Source organism: Symsagittifera roscoffensis, chromosome 4, assembly GCF_963678635.1.
Source record: "Symsagittifera roscoffensis chromosome 4, txSymRosc1.1, whole genome shotgun sequence".
NCBI classification, from domain to species: Eukaryota; Metazoa; Xenacoelomorpha; order Acoela; family Convolutidae; genus Symsagittifera; species Symsagittifera roscoffensis.
Window position 1 is genome coordinate 22,209,146 of NC_087065.1, and position 23,766 is coordinate 22,232,911.

At 34.8% G+C, this 23,766-nt stretch overlaps 1 protein-coding gene across 1 annotated transcript in view; it reads left to right on the forward strand.

The window, feature by feature from the left end:
* Positions 1–23,766, forward strand: part of LOC134844416 (UBX domain-containing protein 1-like) — a 583,758-nt gene that overhangs the window by 142,835 nt on the left and 417,157 nt on the right. The window lies entirely within an intron of this gene.

Here is a 23,766-nt window from a genome sequence, read left to right on the forward strand (position 1 = left end):
CATGAGGTCCACCAGGTCCTCACGCCCTCGTCCGGATTCTCCTCAGTGGGTTGTTTGACCAGACACAGTGTTTAAGCATGGTGTGGATGTTCTCACTGCTGATTACACTCTCGGTAGCATTCACAGCTGACAAGGAGTACACGTCGAAACAGACTACAAATACAATACACATAAACAAACATACACAGCCAATCGAAGATTGGAAAAGAGTTATGAACCCAAGTAAACATGAAAAACTCTCAACTTTCGAATTTCAAAGAAAAAAAGTAGATGCCCGTAAAGCTCTTTGAATTTCTAGAACGATCTATGATTGGCGCTTTTTTGGTAACATTAACCCAACTTGAGAAAACTGGATCAACAGGTAAAGTTTTCATTCCGCTGGAAATCTAAAAATTAAATTCCACTTTCGAAGCAAGAAATTGTTCACGAATTTTCACACCATTTAGACGTTCGCATTTGGAGAGTGCTATTTACGTCACTTTCAGCAGATGAGTTTCAATTGAACTCAAAAAGTGTATTTATACCTAAGTGCATTCATAAAAGCAGCAATATATGATTACGTCTCAAATGGCATAATTCCCAAATGGCATAAAAATGAAAAATTTCCCAAATGGCATAAATTTCATGCAACAGTTGCTTTGAAAAAATCGAGAACATTTTTTTCGTGCACAATGTGAGAAAATTAGTCAAATTGTCAATTCAAATGTTGATTGACATTTTATCGTGAAAAACTTGTAGAACTTTTTATCAAAAGCAAGAAGCATAAGCTTGCGATTATTAATAAGCTTCTTGTGGTCAATTTTTTTCGACAAATCTGTTGCTTAAATTTGTTTGGAAGCAATTAATTCCAAATCTTGTTCAAATGCTTTCGTTCCTGACAACATGATACAAATTGATAGAAAACGTTTAAATTACACACTTGCTCTACTGCGCTGACATTTGGGACGAGTGGTAACAATGGTCGCTTGGTTGATTCTGTTTTATTGTAAAAAATTGAAACACTTGGAAATATCTGTGAACTTAGTTAAATCATCGCCCAGGAAATAAATATTCCTGGAAATTTAGTATGTTTTATCCTGACTACGTGTCCGTGCAACTGCTAAGTAGGAAGTGAACAATTTCAAGTTTCAATATTTAACTTTAAATCACTTCTCTATATCTTACCATTTGAAGTAGTGACAATAATTTAGAGGTTCGATTTGAATTATAAAATATAATATTTGCTGCGCAATATTGTGGATCTTCTTAGCTTCCTGCCTATAAGCTTGTGTAGGGAATCGGAAGTGTTTCAGGGAAAAGTCAATGTTAGAACTTGAACTTATTTGAGAAATAATGATGTCTGAGACCTGACATCAATAATTAACGATAATGACACTAAGACGAACGACTTGTCAGGTGGTAGAAATTCGTTATATGCAATTGTCAAGATAATATGACAAGCACATGGAACCAAAGCTGAGAAAATCCACAATCGTGCTCAGCAAATGTTAGCGAAAATAAAGAGGAAAACGGTGAAACCCGGGACAATCAGTAAAAACTTTGAATCTCCCAAACCAGTTGGCAACAGTTCAATAATAAGCGAATCTAACCTTCAATAATCAAATTACTTGTGAAATATTTAAATTACAATCTTGCTCAGAAAATATTAGCGATATTAAAGAGGAAAATGTGTGAACCCGGGACAATCAGTAAAAACTTTGAATCTCCCGAACCAGTTGGCAATAATTCATTAAAGCTAATCTAACCTGAAATATTTTTAAATTCAAATCGAACTTCTATAATTTACCTTTCTATATCATACACTTTGAAGTAATTGAAGTAGTCAAAGTAATTGAAGTAGTCAGTCCTGAGTAGTTTCATAGAGAGTATCAAGTGGCAGAAAGTGTTTTCTAAGCAAGCTATTCAAGAAATGAAATATTTAAATAAGTTGATGAACTGAACCGGATGGCGAAAGTTTAATTGTTTCAGAGAAAAACTTTTCAGCTATGAACCTTTGAAAAATTTCAATAAATTTCTTGAAGTAAATCTGTTCAGGTTTTCCTACAAGCAAGCTTTTCAACCTTTGAAATGTTTTCATTGATCGAACTCCTTAGCAAAACCATTTTCTAAGCAAGGTATTCCAGCAACGAACCCTCGAAATACTTATTTCTTAGACTAAATCGGTTCGCATTTTTTTTGCTAGGGTAGCTGTTCGAGCTCTGAATTATTTCAAGTTATTTCATAAATTGCGTCATTTCGCTAAAAGTTTTTCTAAGCAAGCTATCCTATCTCTGCAAATTTGAAATATTTCAAGTGATTTCAACGACCGCGAATCTGTTGGTGATTTTTTTCGAAGCAAGCTATTCAGGCTATGAAAGTTTGAAATATTTAAAATTATTTAGTAGATTGAATAAGTGCGCGAAAACTTTAGATTTTTCGAAGCAAGCAATTCCAGCTCTGAAACGTTGATGAAGTACTTCAAGTTATTTCATATACCACGAATCTGTTTGCTAAAAGTTAGTTTTCTAATCCTGGTGGTCGCTGTTTTAGTTGTTTCGTTTTATACTGAAAGAAATCCGTTAAAACAACATTTAGGACAAAAAGTGGGCAAGTACCGTCTAGCCTTGCAGTTGAATCGAGTTCATCGTTATTATAGAGTTCCGGACTTTGTTCACAAAAAAATTCTAGAATATTCCAGACTTTCGAGTATTCGATGGTTGCGCTAAATGAGTCTTGAATGCTTTGATCTAAGCCTTCTTAAACGTTGTGCTCGGTGGTATTTCTTATTTTAAAGATCTATTGGTCGTGATTCGGATTCCATAGAAGTTCTCGTTTTGGTGGCAGTTTTTCTGCATGCACTAGCAATTTAATAGTCTCTTCTATCGGGTTTATTTATAGTTTGTTTCCAATTTAAAAGCATCTCATAAAACTGAAGTCAGTGGTTCTCGTCCGGCTACTGGCAATATTTATTTTGAAAGCTTTTACTGCCTTTCCTTTCCTTATTTAACTGTTGCCTGTGTAGAATGAAAAAAATCTATGCAAAGGTAGAATTCGATTGCTTTCGTTTTGATCGCTCTCTCAAATCCGAGATTTAAAATAAAAACATTCTTAGCTCCAAAAAAAATCAGTTCAAAGAGACCATTTATTTTCTACATTGTTGAAATTCATTTTTTTTTAATCCTCAAAACTACATTCTCGAGTTAGCTGTCCATGGAAGTCCATCCCTGGAGCCAGGCCTGGCCAGGGAAAAAACCAGGTCAAAGTCTTGCAAGGATTACCCTGGCTTTCCTGGATCGATGTAGGAGTCCAGGGCTGGTTTTCAAAGAATTTTTCTAGGAACCAGAGCTGGAATCCCAGGTTTAGGCAAAATTTAAAATCAACAATTGCCTACAAAACTGGCTGAAAGCTAAGAAAAATTGTCTCGATTAAGCTCACATGAGGAGGTAGCCAACATGAAGTTACAGAATTTTTTGTGTCCGAAGACGGAATACTTTCCTTCCCATATTAGCTACCAGTGAGCAAGCAAGAGAGTATCTGAAAAAACAAGAACATACACTAGAAACCTGAAAACAAAAAATATCAGACATTATTTTAAGCTCAAATAGGATCCAAAATGAAATAGATCAAACCTACGCTTTCCATCGCGCAGGTATGTTTCGACCGTGCTCGAGATATGTTTCGACCTTGCTTGAGGTAGTTTTCGACCGTACTCGAGGTATGGCTCCACCGTGCTTGAGGTAAGTTTCGGCCGAGCTCGAGGTATGGTTCGATCGTGCTCGAGGTATGTTTCAACCGAGGAGTTTTTGCTCAGCCCAAACCCCGTCAGATTTCCAGTCGTATTGTAGTACAGAACGGCGACTCCAGTTGGTGGGTGCATTCCTGTTCTTGATTTGTAATCAACTCTTTCATCTTTTCCAACATGCTGGCACAAACTTTCTCTTTAAAAGAGTCATCTTCGTCGAAGCATTGCGTCAAACGCCCAGCAACAAAGGCTGGACTGGCTAACAGAGTCCTCAAAGCAACGGAGTCCCCATTGTCTGTGCACATTGTCGAAAATCATACCACCAAGGGTCTGCCCATCTTGTTGAAAAGACCGGGCCACCCGTTTTTATCCATGACATCGAGAATTATTTGGTTCATTCCCGCTTTTTTTCCGGAACATTTTCATCCTCAGGTTCTTCCTGTAATAGACCAACTGGACAATACGGAGTAAGAATTTTATCAACTAACTTAATAAATTCCAAGACTAGCTCATGATTTTTAACCATGGCGAACGGAAAGTAGCGTGTATCCATAAAATTGCACCTTTTTCTTATGATTTCAAGATGGAGGCGCTTAGGTTAATTTCGCAGAATGGCGATGTGGGCTTAGACTTTTCTCCACAGAAAAGTTCCATCCCAATCGAATGTGGAGTCTCCGATATGGAATTCAAGAACAACTTTTGGAATGCCGTATAGCTTCAGTTTTTGAAGTCCGACTGTTCACCCGTGCGCATAAATCCGTATTCATCAACGGATAAATAGGCCTCTGAAAAGGCATAGAAGGCTCAGTTCGGCGAATCTTAGCAACTTTTTTCTTTTTTAAGGAAAGTTGAGCGTCTAAACGGCGTCCACTTACAAAAGCTTCTATGATTTGATGAAGGAACCCACATTTACAGATTGCTGCAAGTACTTCGAACTTGTCTTTCAAAGTGTAACCAATAACTTGACCTACTGTTTTTTTTTCGTTAAGAGAGTTTTCATAACACATAATCTTATGTTCTGTAAACATTCTCACTAGAATGTGTTGACGAAAGAATTAGCAGATCCTAGGCCATCCCAGGAGTTTAAGGTATGTTGAAGTTTAAATTCTGTGAATAATTGGTAGCTCAAAATTGAACTGAAATCTATAATCAAAAATTTTCTTTAACAGCTGGTAATAAATTCCAAAGGAAAGTCAACTCGCTTCAAAAACGAATGATATATAATGAAATAACTATGAGCAAAACAAGGAAGTGAAATCTGAAGGAAAAGTTTTTTAAATAACTGTAAATAAGGTTCAAAGTAAAGCTGAAGTTCTGTGAATGAACTTCAAAGTTCTGTTAATAAATTTCGAAACCGAATAATATGTTTGAGCGTAATTTGTCCTAATTGACATTAGTACAAACAAAAAGGCGACCGATTTTAGAAAAAAAAAACAGGCAAAAAAACTGCATTTTTTGAGCACTTCTGAAAGGTTTTGACCCATTCCTCCCCTTTGGGCAGTGAGAGGGTCAAATCTCTGAAAGTGTGAGTCTACAACTCCCGCCCCTGCGTTGAAAATTGAGAAGTATGCCTGAGATGTTTTTCAATAACTGATCAATTTTTCATTAGAATCTCCCCAAATACATCACCAGGCTGATTTATGCGCACCTCAAACTTTACGAGGACACCTTTGAAATCAACAAATAAGATTTTCCCCTTAGCATGGTGGAAAATACATTATAAAAATAAGCTCAGGGGGGTTTGTCCTAGGAAAGCAAAATCCAAGGAAAGGGTTCCTTAATTATTTGGAGGACCCTCATCCTAGGATTTTGTAAACATAAGAAATTTTCCACTCAAAAAGCAGAAGACTCCCTACTTAGGATCTTGCTAAGCTTAGCTTAACAGCAAGGGGACACGACAAAAAATTCTTCCTCATTCCAGTTTTTGGGGCCCTAATTATTGGTTCTGGTTAATTATATGAATCATATTAATTGTTATATTTGTTTCGGGCAAATGAATTTTCGACCTAGTTGAAATTTGTTAGTGAAAGTGGAATTGACTTTTATGGTACATAATAAAAATTCGCCGACTTTTCGACAGTTTTAATTTGCAAATTAAATCTAAGTCTCACTATTATTTTAGTTAAAATACTACGGAGCAAAAACTAAATTAAAATTTAATCAGATCAAGAATGACAAAATATAGAATGATCAAACATCACCTTATCCTTTAGGATTAAATTTTCAGTTGTTTAATCATTTCACTCATTTGAGTATTAAGTGTATCATATTCAAGAGAATCTTCCTCATCCTCATCTACGAAAACACGTCTGTTTTTACCGTTTTTTTTTCCGTACGAGCTCAGTCAATTGTGATGATCAACTGCCTCTTAGCTCTTTGTTTTCAGCTGTTGTTTTTGACTGCTCTGAGAGCATGGTGCCACATTCTCGTCTTGTCTAATTCTGTCGTTTTTTTTTTTCTTCAAATTCACATTATAAATTGAACCAGATATTTGGAAAAAAAATAGTTTAGGCAAAACCTAAAATCAAAAAATGTGCGCTCAGGCGTGCAATTGTACATCAGAAAAAATACTCGTACAAAACCTTATTTTATTACAATCCAAAAGTAACCAACAAAACTCACTCGTTATAGCTGACGTTGGCAAGCCATTCATGCATGACCTATGAACACACAGAAAAAATTCTTGGAATAAAATCAAGTTTCAACACGAAGCGAGTTGAAGCACCATTGGCAAAGATAAGAAGACTTATAAGATGAAAAAGTGCGTAGCTAAATTATTCAAAGGTGTGAGAGCTCAAGTAAAGTTCAATAGTCTCGACAAACAATAGTGAAAAATACCAGTTTTGTGATGACAAGTAGATTGGATCAAAAACAACCCGGCGGAAGTTATGGTGTTTTTAACGCTTAACGTCGCAATTTAAGGAAATAAAAATAATTTGCTCACCAACGCAATCAAATTGACTCCCACTTTTCCTCAAAAATAACAAAAAATCTGAAAAAAAAATTGAGCATGACTTAATAACACAAAAACAAATTTTTTCTTGAAATAAAGATCAATTTTCGAAATCAAAATGTTCAGACACCATTGCTACTTATAAGCAGCATTACCAACCCAAAAGTCATTGCTTTGTCATTAACAGCTGTGAGAGTTCAAGTAAAGTTCCAAAACCTTGAACAAAAAACAGTGAAAAGTACCCGTTTTATGATGACAAATTCATTGGGTCAAATTAAAACCGAGCGCAACTTTTTTTGTTTCCTACGCTTAATCAGTAAACTCATGGAATCAAATAAAGTTTAGGTAGCCAAGACAAACAAATTGACTCCAACAAATTCTCAAAATGAAAATAAAAAATACAAAAAATGTTTAAGAAATAGAAACACATTTTCTTGAAATAAAGATCAAGTTTCAAAACCAAGTTTTTTAAGGCATCATTGGCACGTATTGGTGGTATTATTAACTCAAAAAAGCATCGCTCTATCATTAAAAGTTGTGAGAGCTCAAGTAAAGTTCCATAACCTCGACCAAAAATAAGCAATGAACCCAACGCAAATTGTATTCTTTTTAAAATGCTTAACCTGTTGATTTAAAAAACTAAAGGAAATTTAGCTAGCCAAGAAAATCACGTTGACTCCCACAGGTGCTCAAAAATAAAAAGAAAAAAATACAAAAAAATGCACCTGAGCTATTAACAAATGGAAACACGTTTTTTTGAAATAAAGATCAAATTTCGAAACCAAGTTTTGAGGCATCATTGGCCCGTATAGGTGGCATTATTAATCCATAAAAGCTATATCATTTCATGTTGTGAGAGCTCAAGTAGAGTTCAATAACATCGACAAAAAATTAATGAATAGTATCATATTTGTGATGACAATTTCACTGGGTCAAAAACAACCCAGGGCAAATTGTATTATGTTTCCAATACTTAACCTGTTGACTTAAAAAAACAAACGAAATTTAGCTCACCAAGACAATCAAGTTGACTCCCACACTCCTCAAAATTGAAAAACCTTTGTACAATAAATATGCGCATGGCCTATTAACACAGAGAAAGACCAATTTCTTGAAAGAAAAATCAGTTTTCAAAACCAAGCATTTTAAGGCATCATTGGTACGTATAAGTAGCCTTGACAAACCAAAAACCTATCGCTATATCGTCAAAAAAGTACCAATTTTGTGACGACAAGTTCATTGGGTCGAAATAAGCCCAGCGTAAATTGTATTTTGTTTGCAACAATAAACGGGTGAGGTCAAGTAAATAAAAACAATTTAGCTCGCCAAGACAATTACACTGACTCCCACATGTCCTCAAAATTGAAAAAAAAATGAGCAAAATTTGCTGTCTTCAATGTTCATAGGTCCAAGATTTAAAAATCAGCCGCATAAGTCCCAAAATTTTTCTTCTTGAAATCTGATTGGTTGAAAGTTGAGCCATCAAATAGATGGATTAGTTTCTTTATTGTTAAGACAGAAAAAATTCAGGCGGACGAATAGTGACCGCCGCAGTCGCGCCAACGTATTGAGAGCTTGCAAAAGAGGTAAGGTCCAAATACGAAAACGCAGTGCGTCTACCGGTGACGTAAAACCGAGAGTCAGGTAAATTAATTTGAGACAAACCGACTGGTTTTAAGGCTTGGGCGACTGTTTTTTTTATTTTGGACAGATAAATATGAGTTGTAAGGAAAATATCTTGTAACAGTTGTTGTTGTACTGTGTGCACTTTTCTATTTTTCAGAAACTAAACTTGCAATTTGAACGGATTTTAATTGTTGTCTTGTTTTTCAGTCATTAAGTTATCATCAAACATAAGCTTATTTAAGTTTTCTTAACTAATTCAAATTTTTATTCTAGTCGCTTTAGGCTAGATTAAAATCTTGAAACAGTTTACCCCTAGAACTCTAAATAAGAAGGTTAAGATAAGAAATAATATTAAAACTGGATAAAAAACTTTTAATATTAACGTTCATCAACAAAAATTCAACCACTCCAACGAAGTGAAAGCTGTCAAGATCAAACAGATAATAAGAAATAAATCATTTGAAAATTTTGCAATCAGAACACTTCCCTCACTCGTGAAAAAAGGCTTACAATATGAAATACTTACTCGGAAAACATACATACTATACTGCCTTTACTTTTTCCTCGATTACCCGAAACAGTGGGAAAAAAAGTTCAGAAAAAAGTGAAGAGTAATTCCAAAGATCAGAGTGGAGTATGGGCCAAGAATTGGTTGAAAAGTTATTTAAAAAACATTTTGCCAAAACTTTACAGCTCTGGAAACTTACAGAACTGAGAGGTGCGGTGCTACCAATTAAAATTCAAAATTAGGATTGAAAAAATAGTTAAATTGGATAAACTACGGGTACTGCATTAGGTTAAATGATTCTAAATAAAGCTTCGTATAGTATTTATTAGATTAAGATGGAAGTGATTCACGTTTCTTCTTTCAGAATTTTGTACACTTGCTTGAGTATTTGTTTCTATGCGATTGATTTGTATCGATGTTTTCTACTCTTCCAGGACAAAATGGTATCCAGCAGTTTCTCCAAATCGGAGGATCCACAGTTCGTTTTTTCAGATTGTGTATCCCAAGGAGACTGCTATTGACTCAAGCTAGTTTCGTTTTTTTTTGGGTTGACTCCATGGAAGTTTTGGTGTTAAGATTTTCTAATGAGTCGGACACCAGGAATAGCTTGCGTACCGCTGATTTATCAGTGAAGATATGTTTATACAATGATCCGCTGGAGTTCGATATCACTGGGTTGTTGCTCGACTTTTGATGTCTAAGGTTTTCTAGAGCATTTTGGTTTTCTGTTATAATGCTTTTCAAATGATGCACTATTTAATTTCGATATCAAATGATGCACTGATTTTATTTGAAAATTATTCGATAACAAATAATTTCAAATGATGCACTGTTTAATGTTGTCGCCATTATTTGAAATCACAATGGCGACCAAGTGGTGAAACGCCTAGAAGTTGTTAAGGTTCATTGATACAGCAAGTAAGAAAAGCAAAAAAGATTTAAAAGGTTGTTTGTGGCAAAAAAAAAACCTGTTTCTCGATTACACGACACTGCTCTGTCTGCCAAAATTAGTAAGTATTTGTTTAGATTTTAGTTAGGTATTCGATCACAGACAGTTACAGAGAAAACTAATATGAAAAAGTCGTCTGAAAAGTATTTTTTTTTACTTCGTTTTCAATTTGTGAAGATTTTTGTCAAATATGCTCAATAGGTGTTAAGGTAATGGTAACTTCACGATTTCTTCGAAGTATCCGTGCCTTGCATGGGTACTGGTTTAGCGAAGTTGCTGGCAAATAGGCAAAGTGCTTAATTATCGTTTTGCTTTTGTTCAGCCCTCAAGTCTTTTTTAGCTCGCTCAATAGTACAGATTAATATGAAGTTGTCACATGAGCAGCTCCGCTTTCTTTTTAACGATCCTTTTTATAACAGCTCAAGACTGATTCTGAAATCATGCCAGCTACAAAAAAATCTGGTTTGGCGGTGTAAAATGCTTTATAAATTTCTGAACTATTTCGCGACAATCTCCTTGGCAGCTCATGTGCTAAGTCATCAAGGTGATAGCACTTTAATAAACATGTAATTGACATTTTAAATTGTTTTGCTCAAATTTTTAGACTATACCCAAATTATACCCTTCCTAAAGTTTGTTGAGCTACAAAAGAGGCTCCACACTTTGATATAATTTCATAAGCAGTTGCTCCGGTACTTTTTGCGTAATTTTTGATTGACTGAAAAATCTAAAAATGATCGGTTTTCAAAGAGTGAAAACAAGGCAGGTTATTTCACACCTTTCATACTTCTGTTCACATCTTTCACACCTTTTGAAACTTCACTTCACACCTGCTGAGGCTTCTGTTCACACCTTTTGAACCTCCCCTTCACACCTGTTAAGACTGCCATTCACACCTTTAGCACTTCTTTTTCACCTTTTTGAATCCATCATACGGGGTGCCGGACATCATGCCGACGGGATTTCAAGCCGAATCGTAAAATTAGGGACTTAAAGCGGAAAAGCGTGTATCGTGTATCGGAAAATCGAATCTAGAGCATCATCCTAAATGTGTATCAGAATGCAGGAATTGAGAAGGATGAAGATTCTAAAAAATGGAGAGCAAAAATAAATCAAAATTCAAACTGCAAAAATTCAAACTTGAACGTAAACGACTTTCCTTTAAAAGTAGAGAAAACTGAACACGACTTATATAAGTGTCTTCAATAGGTTCATTGACACTTAAATGATTCCAATTGATCAAATCTATCAATTCTACATTAAAAAATTGCACAATTCTGATAAGCTTGAAAACTAAATTTTATTTTTATAAAAATGGAGAATTCAACGTCAAACGTGGAAAACATTTTTGATTACGCAAACAAAAGATTAAATAAGGCATGAAAGATGGAAATTTAGAGATGGTTTTTGGTGATGGCTCTTTAAAAAAAAACAGGACAGATGGGTTTGACTTTGTTTCTGTAATGTATAGCAACATTTTTATTGCGATAATTTAGTTTTACAATAATTAGTTACGAGTATTGTCTGTAACTTGGTGCATTTTTGCTTGACCTAATTGTTGTTCACATGTTCGTCCTCGCCACTGTTACTTGTGCCTAAGCTATTTTTGTCTGATACTTCCTGTGGAGGGCTGGAATCTGTGGCTTCAACCGAAACATTGTTTGAGCTGCTGGGATCATCTGCGTTGACCTGGAAAGAAAATCAAACTCATATAATTGAAACAATATAATTGATAATTTGACGACATAAATAACTATCCTATAAGTATAATCGACACGATAAACGATTTAAAAATAGAACAGATTGATTCGATCTTATTGTTGAGGCTTTTTAACTGATTTTATGACACCTTGAGGCTTTCCGATTGATTGATTCAATACAATTTTGATGCAGAGCTCTTTTCGCATCGAGAAGTTACCTGTAACTAAACTTAGATTCGTTTAGCAGTTGGGTGATCTGAAATATGAGTACAAAAACTAAACAATTCTGATCAGATGAATGAATTCTCTCGAGCCGTATCTCAACTATCTCTGGCGTCTGCCGAACTGAACGCTTTGTGGAAACCTCCCCTAGACGGCAGATGTGTGGAAGTTCCGACCTCCCTCCAAGATCCAGATCAACCAGGGTACTCTGCAGAATATATGGGGTTTTCCCCCAGTAGCACCGCGGACTTGAGACACCCAGCCTTCCCCGCGGACAGAAGAACAAACGAAACCCAGCAATGCCTTCTTCTCACTCCAAATGATGTTTAGGAAAGTTGAAATATAAAACACGGTTGAAAGCAATTTTTTGTTTATAATTTATGAATTTCAAAAACCGTCTGAAATTATAAACGAATCCCAATCCTAAGTGATTCATTGTCATGAATAACGCTTATTATGGACAAAACGTGCCTAAATTTTTGAAAAGCAACGTTTTACAGATCAAAAGATTGTGATTTGAGGTGCTTGTAAAGTTAAAATTTCGGCCTGAAGTCCCTTCGGCTTGAAGTCCCGTCGGCTTGTTGTCCTAGACCCCATCATACGAACATCATTCCATCACTTTCACCTGCTACTGCTGTTTCAGTTCATTATGACTATTCCTAATTGTGACATTACCCGGGTGGGTATTCACAAGTACCAAAATGATAAATCAGTCCCATTTGTACCAAAAACATTCAATTGGCCTAAGACTATTAAGCCGACTACTTTAAGCTCTTGGGTCAACCCGGGTCCCACAAATTCTCAAAATGAAAATAAAAGTACAAAAAATGTTTAACAAATAGAAAAACATTTTCTTGAATTAAAGATCAAGTTTCGAAATCAACTTTTTCAAGGCATAATTGGCACGTATAAGTGACATTATTAACTCAAAACGCATCGCTCTATCATTAAAAGTTGTGAGAGCGCAAGTAAAGTTCCATAACCTCGACCAAAAAAAAACACTGAAAAGTATCATATTTGTGATGACAATTTCATTGGGTCAAAAATAACACAGCGCAAAATGTATTCTGTTTCCAAAGTTTAACCTGTTGATTTAATAAAATAAACGAAATTTAGCTAGCCAAGACTATCAAGTTGTCTCCCACAGGTCCTCAAAAATGGAAAAAAAAACCTAGTACAATATACAGCGCATGACCTATTAACACACAGGAACACAAATTTCTTGATCAATTTTTAAAACCAAGCTCTTTGAGGCATCATTGGTACGTATAAATAGCTTTAACGAACTAAAAAAAGCATCGCTATATCATCAAAAAAAATACCCGTTTTGTCACGACACGTTCATTGAGTCAAAATATACCTAGCGAAAATTTTATTTTGTTTCCAACACTTAACGGGTGAAGTCAAGTAAATTAAATTAATTTAGCTCGCCAAGACAATTACACTGACTCCCACATGTCCTCAAAATTGAAAAAAATAAACAAAAATTGCACATGTTTCACAGTCTTCAATGTTCATAGATCCAAGATTTAAAAATCAGCCGCATAAGTCCCAAAATCATTCTTCTTGAATTCTGATTGATTGAAAGTTGAGCCATCAAATAGATGGATTAATTTTTTTTTGTTAATACAGAAAAAATTCAAGCGGCCGAATAGTGACCGCCGCAGTCGCGCCAACGTATTGAGAGCTTGCAAAAGAGGTAAGGTCTAAATACAAACCGCAGTGCGTCTACAGGTGACGTAAAACCGAGAATCAGGAAAATTAATTTGAGACAAACTGAATGGTTTTAAGACTTGTGCGACTGTTTTTTTCATTTTGGACAGATGAATATGAGTTGTTAGGAAAACATCTTGTAACAGTTGTTGTTGTATTGTGTGCACTTTTCTACTTTTCAGAAACTAAACTTGCAATTTGAACGGATTTTAATTGTTGTTTTGTTTTTCAGTGATTAAGTTATCATCAAACATAAGCTTATTTAAGTTTTCTTAACTTATTCAAATTTTTATTCTAGTCGCTTTAGGCTAGATTAAAATCTTGAAACATTTTCCCCTAGAACTCTAAATAAGAAGGTTAAGATAAAGAATAACATTAAAACTGGATAAAAAAACTTTTAATAATAACGTTCATCAACAATAACTCAACCACTCCAACAACGAAGTGAAAGCTGTCAAGATCAAACAGATAATAAAAAATTACAGAAACTCCTAGCTTAGGAGATATGGACGATTTTACGATTTAAAAAAAAATCAAAAAAAAATCTAATTTTAAATTTTTGTTTTTCTTTTATTTTTTTACCGGCGGTTGCCTGCTTACGTAGGTATAATATAGGCTTCTGATTAGAATGACAAAACTTGACCCTCCAAATGCTCGTTGGTTAGGAGATATGGACGGTTTTACGATTTTGAAAGAAAAAAAGTTCAAAAAAAATCTAAATTTAAATTTATGTTTTTCTTTTCTTTGCTTTTTAACCGGCGGTTGCCTGCTAACGAAGGTATAATATAGATTTGGGATTAAAATGACAATACTTGACTGTCCAAATGCTCGTAGCTTAAGAGATATGGATGAAATTACAAATTTTCAACAATTTCTAAAAACATTTAAAAAAAATCTTTTACTGATTGTGAAAGATGTATGCATAGCTAGGGTAGGCGTTTGTGGGCCATATGGCCCCGTTGTCTATCCTCTCATTTTGATATTTACTTATAACGATGAATTGCCAAATTTATGTAATGAATGACCGTAGAAATTTTTTCTTTCTTTCTTTCTTTCTTAAATAAATCATTTGAAAATTTTGCAATCAGAACACTTCCCTCACTCGTGAAAAAGGCTTACAATATATTATACTTACTCGTAATACATACATACTATACTGCCTTTACCTTTTCCTCGATTACACGAAACAGTGGAAAAAAGTTAAGAGAAAATTGAAGAGTAATTCCAAAGATCAGAGTGGAGTATGGGCTAAGAATTGGTTGAAAAGTTATTTAAAAAAGATTTAGCCAAAACTTTACAGCTCTGGAAACTTACAAAACTGAGAGGTGCGGTGCGACCAATTAAAATTCAAAATAAGATTGAAAAAATAGTTGAACTGGATGAACTACGAATACTGCATTAGGTTGAATGATTCTAAATAAAGCTGTGTATAGTGTTTATTAGATTTAGATGGAAGTGATTCACTTTTCTTTTTTCAGAATTTTGTACACTTGCTTGAGTATTTGACTTTATGTGATTGAATTGTATCGATGTTTTCTACTCTTCCAAGCCGAAATGGTATCCAGCAGTCTCTCCAAATCGGAGGTTCCACGGTTCGTTTTTTCAGATTGTGTATCCCAAGGAGACTGCTATTCACTCAAGCTAGTTTCGTTTTTTTTTTGGGTTGATCCATCGAGACTATAACTGGAAGTTTTGGTGTTAAGGTTTTCTACTGAGTCGGACACCAGGAATAGCTTGCGTACCGCTGATTTAACAGTGAAGATAAGTTTATACAATGATCCGCTGGAGTTCGATATCACTGGGTTGTTGCTCGACTTTTGATGTCTAAGGTTTTCTAGAGCATTTTTGGTTTTCTGTTATAATGCTTTTCAAATGATATACTGTTTAATTTCAATTATCTAGTACTTCCTAGACTCCAGATAATTTCAGATAGCTTCCTTTAATGACACTAACCAGATCTGATGACATAGCTAAGAGTTTTAATTTAACTGTCTGTATACACTTTTATCGAACCGTTAGATTAAGAATCCCCATCTGTGCCAGAAACACGTTTGATTTTGTTTGAAAACCAAATTATTTTGAAATCGTGAACCGTAAAACAAGATGCGTGGTCAACTCTAATGTTTTTGCAATACCATGAAAGTGAAGGTAATCGTGGAGAAATTCAATTATTGGTTGACTGATGTACTGGAACATTTGTTGTCGAAGGGAATTTAGTAGGTCTTTTGATGTAAAATTATACGTATTTCTGTGTACTCCAGTTAATATCCAACAGGACGGTAATACCCGAATCTGTTTCTTTAATAACTACCTATAAAAATGGTTGTTTTGAAATTAAAAGACAAAACTAAAAACTTTAGGTTTTTGCCTATTTTATCAATTTGAGTAGTTTTATCTATCGTTTTTCGGCAACCACAAAGGTTTTTAGAAGCACTTTTTGCCGAACTGTTTAGGGTGTGTCTGGTGTTGTAGTTTCATTACATCCCCATTGACCGCGATAGTAACAACTTACTTGTTTTTCATATACATAAGTCCATTGAATGTTTGAACATTTTTATAGTAATGGTAAAAGTAACCGCCGAATTTCGTCGGATATGGATCCTTCTAGTCGTCTAAGACTTGTACCAAAGATTTTAGAAGTATATCTTCTTCTCTCAGTAAGGCTGAAATCTATGATATACAAAGTGAATTAACATCCAGGTAACTTAAGGAATGTTTATATTTCTTCGCCATTGTACCGTGTTTAGTTTTCGGGTTTTCAACTTTAAAAAGTAAGTATGACCTTGTGTGCAATAGATGATCTTTTGGAGGCAAGGAATATTTCGCCGTAATAACATAATAAAGTTGTAGATCCAATTGATGAGTCCATGCCTCGTTGAGTTTGCTGAGCATATCGCCTCTGTGAAGTCCAGTTGAAAATCTATACGTTCGTTGACCGCTCTACTTTCATAGCAAAAATTACGCAGTTGGCATGCCTGGTTATCTGATGCTAGGTGCCCGTACGTTTTTGTTAAGTCCAAATGCGTAAATCAAAATTCTCCCTCGGAGACTTCCGCAATTAGGCATTTGATACTTCTTATAAACTTCTATATTCTTTTAAAAACTATCAAAGAATAAAATTCGACAAAATACTTAATGAAGTAATTGATCAACAAGAAACCAAGTCTACTCGTCGTTTTAAAACTACCTGCATACTTGCATCTAGGTCATTAATAAACCAAAATTAACAAGCAAGCAGGCCATCAAAAATTTATTTATCTGAACGTCCAAATGATATACATTAAGATGAGCAGATCATAATTGAGCCAAAGCAAAGCAAATTAAGCTCAAATATAATTATGATTTTTATAAAAGTTGCTGCTGTGCAAGGAGCATAGAGCGATCCGATCATAGAAAATTGAACACAGAGGCGGAGAAAAGCCTTCGCAACAGTTGCAATAATACGTAAAAATAGCATTTTAAGCTAGCAGACACGATAGAAAGGGAACCAAATAAGTTGCTGGCAAATAGGCAAAGTGCTTAATTATCGTTTTGCTTTTGTTCAGCCCTCAAGTCTTTTTTAGCTCGCTCAATAGTACAGATTAATATGAAGTTGTCACATGAGCAGCTCCGCTTTCTTTTTAACGATCCTTTTTATAACAGCTCAAGACTGATTCTGAAATCATGCCAGCTACAAAAAAATCTGGTTTGGCGGTGTAAAATGCTTTATAAATTTCTGAACTATTTCGCGACAATCTCCTTGGCAGCTCATGTGCTAAGTCATCAAGGTGATAGCACTTTAATAAACATGTAATTGACATTTTAAATTGTTTTGCTCAAATTTTTAGACTATACCCAAATTATACCCTTCCTAAAGTTTGTTGAGCTACAAAAGAGGCTCCACACTTTGATATAATTTCATAAGCAGTTGCTCCGGTACTTTTTGCGTAATTTTTGATTGACTGAAAAATCTAAAAATGATCGGTTTTCAAAGAGTGAAAACAAGGCAGGTTATTTCACACCTTTCATACTTCTGTTCACATCTTTCACACCTTTTGAAACTTCACTTCACACCTGCTGAGGCTTCTGTTCACACCTTTTGAACCTCCCCTTCACACCTGTTAAGACTGCCATTCACACCTTTAGCACTTCTTTTTCACCTTTTTGAATCCATCATACGGGGTGCCGGACATCATGCCGACGGGATTTCAAGCCGAATCGTAAAATTAGGGACTTAAAGCGGAAAAGCGTGTATCGTGTATCGGAAAATCGAATCTAGAGCATCATCCTAAATGTGTATCAGAATGCAGGAATTGAGAAGGATGAAGATTCTAAAAAATGGAGAGCAAAAATAAATCAAAATTCAAACTGCAAAAATTCAAACTTGAACGTAAACGACTTTCCTTTAAAAGTAGAGAAAACTGAACACGACTTATATAAGTGTCCTCAATAGGTTCATTGACACTTAAATGATTCCAATTGATCAAATCTATCAATTCTACATTAAAAAATTTGCACAATTCTGATAAGCTTGAAAACTAAATTTTATTTTTATAAAAATGGAGAATTCAACGTCAAACGTGGAAAACATTTTTGATTACGCAAACAAAAGATTAAATAAGGCATGAAAGATGGAAATTTAGAGATGGTTTTTGGTGATGGCTCTTTAAAAAAAAACAGGACAGATGGGTTTGACTTTGTTTCTGTAATGTATAGCAACATTTTTATTGCGATAATTTAGTTGTACAATAATTAGTTACGAGTATTGTCTGTAACTTGGTGCATTTTTGCTTGACCTAATTGTTGTTCACATGTTCGTCCTCGCCACTGTTACTTGTGCCTAAGCTATTTTTGTCTGATACTTCCTGTGGAGGGCTGGAATCTGTGGCTTCAACCGAAACATTGTTTGAGCTGCTGGGATCATCTGCGTTGACCTGGAAAGAAAATCAAACTCATATAATTGAAACAATATAATTGATAATTTGACGACATAAATAACTATCCTATAAGTATAATCGACACGATAAACGATTTAAAAATAGAACAGATTGATTCGATCTTATTGTTGAGGCTTTTTAACTGATTTTATGACACCTTGAGGCTTTCCGATTGATTGATTCAATACAATTTTGATGCAGAGCTCTTTTCGCATCGAGAAGTTACCTGTAACTAAACTTAGATTCGTTTAGCAGTTGGGTGATCTGAAATATGAGTACAAAAACTAAACAATTCTGATCAGATGAATGAATTCTCTCGAGCCGTATCTCAACTATCTCTGGCGTCTGCCGAACTGAACGCTTTGTGGAAACCTCCCCTAGACGGCAGATGTGTGGAAGTTCCGACCTCCCTCCAAGATCCAGATCAACCAGGGTACTCTGCAGAATATATGGGGTTTTCCCCCAGTAGCACCGCGGACTTGAGACACCCAGCCTTCCCCGCGGACAGAAGAACAAACGAAACCCAGCAATGCCTTCTTCTCACTCCAAATGATGTTTAGGAAAGTTGAAATATAAAACACGGTTGAAAGCAATTTTTTGTTTATAATTTATGAATTTCAAAAACCGTCTGAAATTATAAACGAATCCCAATCCTAAGTGATTCATTGTCATGAATAACGCTTATTATGGACAAAACGTGCCTAAATTTTTGAAAAGCAACGTTTTACAGATCAAAAGATTGTGATTTGAGGTGCTTGTAAAGTTAAAATTTCGGCCTGAAGTCCCTTCGGCTTGAAGTCCCGTCGGCTTGTTGTCCTAGACCCCATCATACGAACATCATTCCATCACTTTCACCTGCTACTGCTGTTTCAGTTCATTATGACTATTCCTAATTGTGACATTACCCGGGTGGGTATTCACAAGTACCAAAATGATAAATCAGTCCCATTTGTACCAAAAACATTCAATTGGCCTAAGACTATTAAGCCGACTACTTTAAGCTCTTGGGTCAACCCGGGTCCCACAAATTCTCAAAATGAAAATAAAAGTACAAAAAATGTTTAACAAATAGAAAAACATTTTCTTGAATTAAAGATCAAGTTTCGAAATCAACTTTTTCAAGGCATAATTGGCACGTATAAGTGACATTATTAACTCAAAACGCATCGCTCTATCATTAAAAGTTGTGAGAGCGCAAGTAAAGTTCCATAACCTCGACCAAAAAAAAACACTGAAAAGTATCATATTTGTGATGACAATTTCATTGGGTCAAAAATAACACAGCGCAAAATGTATTCTGTTTCCAAAGTTTAACCTGTTGATTTAATAAAATAAACGAAATTTAGCTAGCCAAGACTATCAAGTTGTCTCCCACAGGTCCTCAAAAATGGAAAAAAAACCTAGTACAATATACAGCGCATGACCTATTAACACACAGGAACACAAATTTCTTGATCAATTTTTAAAACCAAGCTCTTTGAGGCATCATTGGTACGTATAAATAGCTTTAACGAACTAAAAAAAGCATCGCTATATCATCAAAAAAAATACCCGTTTTGTCACGACACGTTCATTGAGTCAAAATATACCTAGCGAAAATTTTATTTTGTTTCCAACACTTAACGGGTGAAGTCAAGTAAATTAAATTAATTTAGCTCGCCAAGACAATTACACTGACTCCCACATGTCCTCAAAATTGAAAAAAATAAACAAAAATTGCACATGTTTCACAGTCTTCAATGTTCATAGATCCAAGATTTAAAAATCAGCCGCATAAGTCCCAAAATCATTCTTCTTGAATTCTGATTGATTGAAAGTTGAGCCATCAAATAGATGGATTAATTTTTTTTTGTTAAGACAGAAAAAATTCAAGCGGCCGAATAGTGACCGCCGCAGTCGCGCCAACGTATTGAGAGCTTGCAAAAGAGGTAAGGTCTAAATACAAACCGCAGTGCGTCTACAGGTGACGTAAAACCGAGAATCAGGAAAATTAATTTGAGACAAACTGAATGGTTTTAAGACTTGTGCGACTGTTTTTTTCATTTTGGACAGATGAATATGAGTTGTTAGGAAAACATCTTGTAACAGTTGTTGTTGTATTGTGTGCACTTTTCTACTTTTCAGAAACTAAACTTGCAATTTGAACGGATTTTAATTGTTGTTTTGTTTTTCAGTGATTAAGTTATCATCAAACATAAGCTTATTTAAGTTTTCTTAACTTATTCAAATTTTTATTCTAGTCGCTTTAGGCTAGATTAAAATCTTGAAACATTTTCCCCTAGAACTCTAAATAAGAAGGTTAAGATAAAGAATAACATTAAAACTGGATAAAAAAACTTTTAATAATAACGTTCATCAACAATAACTCAACCACTCCAACAACGAAGTGAAAGCTGTCAAGATCAAACAGATAATAAAAAATTACAGAAACTCCTAGCTTAGGAGATATGGACGATTTTACGATTTAAAAAAAAATCAAAAAAAAATCTAATTTTAAATTTTTGTTTTTCTTTTATTTTTTTACCGGCGGTTGCCTGCTTACGTAGGTATAATATAGGCTTCTGATTAGAATGACAAAACTTGACCCTCCAAATGCTCGTTGGTTAGGAGATATGGACGGTTTTACGATTTTGAAAGAAAAAAAGTTCAAAAAAAATCTAAATTTAAATTTATGTTTTTCTTTTCTTTGCTTTTTAACCGGCGGTTGCCTGCTAACGAAGGTATAATATAGATTTGGGATTAAAATGACAATACTTGACTGTCCAAATGCTCGTAGCTTAAGAGATATGGATGAAATTACAAATTTTCAACAATTTCTAAAAACATTTAAAAAAAATCTTTTACTGATTGTGAAAGATGTATGCATAGCTAGGGTAGGCGTTTGTGGGCCATATGGCCCCGTTGTCTATCCTCTCATTTTGATATTTACTTATAACGATGAATTGCCAAATTTATGTAATGAATGACCGTAGAAATTTTTTCTTTCTTTCTTTCTTTCTTAAATAAATCATTTGAAAATTTTGCAATCAGAACACTTCCCTCACTCGTGAAAAAGGCTTACAATATATTATACTTACTCGTAATACATACATACTATACTGCCTTTACCTTTTCCTCGATTACACGAAACAGTGGAAAAAAGTTAAGAGAAAATTGAAGAGTAATTCCAAAGATCAGAGTGGAGTATGGGCTAAGAATTGGTTGAAAAGTTATTTAAAAAAGATTTAGCCAAAACTTTACAGCTCTGGAAACTTACAAAACTGAGAGGTGCGGTGCGACCAATTAAAATTCAAAATAAGATTGAAAAAATAGTTGAACTGGATGAACTACGAATACTGCATTAGGTTGAATGATTCTAAATAAAGCTGTGTATAGTGTTTATTAGATTTAGATGGAAGTGATTCACTTTTCTTTTTTCAGAATTTTGTACACTTGCTTGAGTATTTGACTTTATGTGATTGAATTGTATCGATGTTTTCTACTCTTCCAAGCCGAAATGGTATCCAGCAGTCTCTCCAAATCGGAGGTTCCACGGTTCGTTTTTTCAGATTGTGTATCCCAAGGAGACTGCTATTCACTCAAGCTAGTTTCGTTTTTTTTTGGGTTGATCCATCGAGACTATAACTGGAAGTTTTGGTGTTAAGGTTTTCTACTGAGTCGGACACCAGGAATAGCTTGCGTACCGCTGATTTAACAGTGAAGATAAGTTTATACAATGATCCGCTGGAGTTCGATATCACTGGGTTGTTGCTCGACTTTTGATGTCTAAGGTTTTCTAGAGCATTTTTGGTTTTCTGTTATAATGCTTTTCAAATGATATACTGTTTAATTTCAATTATCTAGTACTTCCTAGACTCCAGATAATTTCAGATAGCTTCCTTTAATGACACTAACCAGATCTGATGACATAGCTAAGAGTTTTAATTTAACTGTCTGTATACACTTTTATCGAACCGTTAGATTAAGAATCCCCATCTGTGCCAGAAACACGTTTGATTTTGTTTGAAAACCAAATTATTTTGAAATCGTGAACCGTAAAACAAGATGCGTGGTCAACTCTAATGTTTTTGCAATACCATGAAAGTGAAGGTAATCGTGGAGAAATTCAATTATTGGTTGACTGATGTACTGGAACATTTGTTGTCGAAGGGAATTTAGTAGGTCTTTTGATGTAAAATTATACGTATTTCTGTGTACTCCAGTTAATATCCAACAGGACGGTAATACCCGAATCTGTTTCTTTAATAACTACCTATAAAAATGGTTGTTTTGAAATTAAAAGACAAAACTAAAAACTTTAGGTTTTTGCCTATTTTATCAATTTGAGTAGTTTTATCTATCGTTTTTCGGCAACCACAAAGGTTTTTAGAAGCACTTTTTGCCGAACTGTTTAGGGTGTGTCTGGTGTTGTAGTTTCATTACATCCCCATTGACCGCGATAGTAACAACTTACTTGTTTTTCATATACATAAGTCCATTGAATGTTTGAACATTTTTATAGTAATGGTAAAAGTAACCGCCGAATTTCGTCGGATATGGATCCTTCTAGTCGTCTAAGACTTGTACCAAAGATTTTAGAAGTATATCTTCTTCTCTCAGTAAGGCTGAAATCTATGATATACAAAGTGAATTAACATCCAGGTAACTTAAGGAATGTTTATATTTCTTCGCCATTGTACCGTGTTTAGTTTTCGGGTTTTCAACTTTAAAAAGTAAGTATGACCTTGTGTGCAATAGATGATCTTTTGGAGGCAAGGAATATTTCGCCGTAATAACATAATAAAGTTGTAGATCCAATTGATGAGTCCATGCCTCGTTGAGTTTGCTGAGCATATCGCCTCTGTGAAGTCCAGTTGAAAATCTATACGTTCGTTGACCGCTCTACTTTCATAGCAAAAATTACGCAGTTGGCATGCCTGGTTATCTGATGCTAGGTGCCCGTACGTTTTTGTTAAGTCCAAATGCGTAAATCAAAATTCTCCCTCGGAGACTTCCGCAATTAGGCATTTGATACTTCTTATAAACTTCTATATTCTTTTAAAAACTATCAAAGAATAAAATTCGACAAAATACTTAATGAAGTAATTGATCAACAAGAAACCAAGTCTACTCGTCGTTTTAAAACTACCTGCATACTTGCATCTAGGTCATTAATAAACCAAAATTAACAAGCAAGCAGGCCATCAAAAATTTATTTATCTGAACGTCCAAATGATATACATTAAGATGAGCAGATCATAATTGAGCCAAAGCAAAGCAAATTAAGCTCAAATATAATTATGATTTTTATAAAAGTTGCTGCTGTGCAAGGAGCATAGAGCGATCCGATCATAGAAAATTGAACACAGAGGCGGAGAAAAGCCTTCGCAACAGTTGCAATAATACGTAAAAATAGCATTTTAAGCTAGCAGACACGATAGAAAGGGAACCAAATAAGTCCGAAAAAGATAAGCAGACC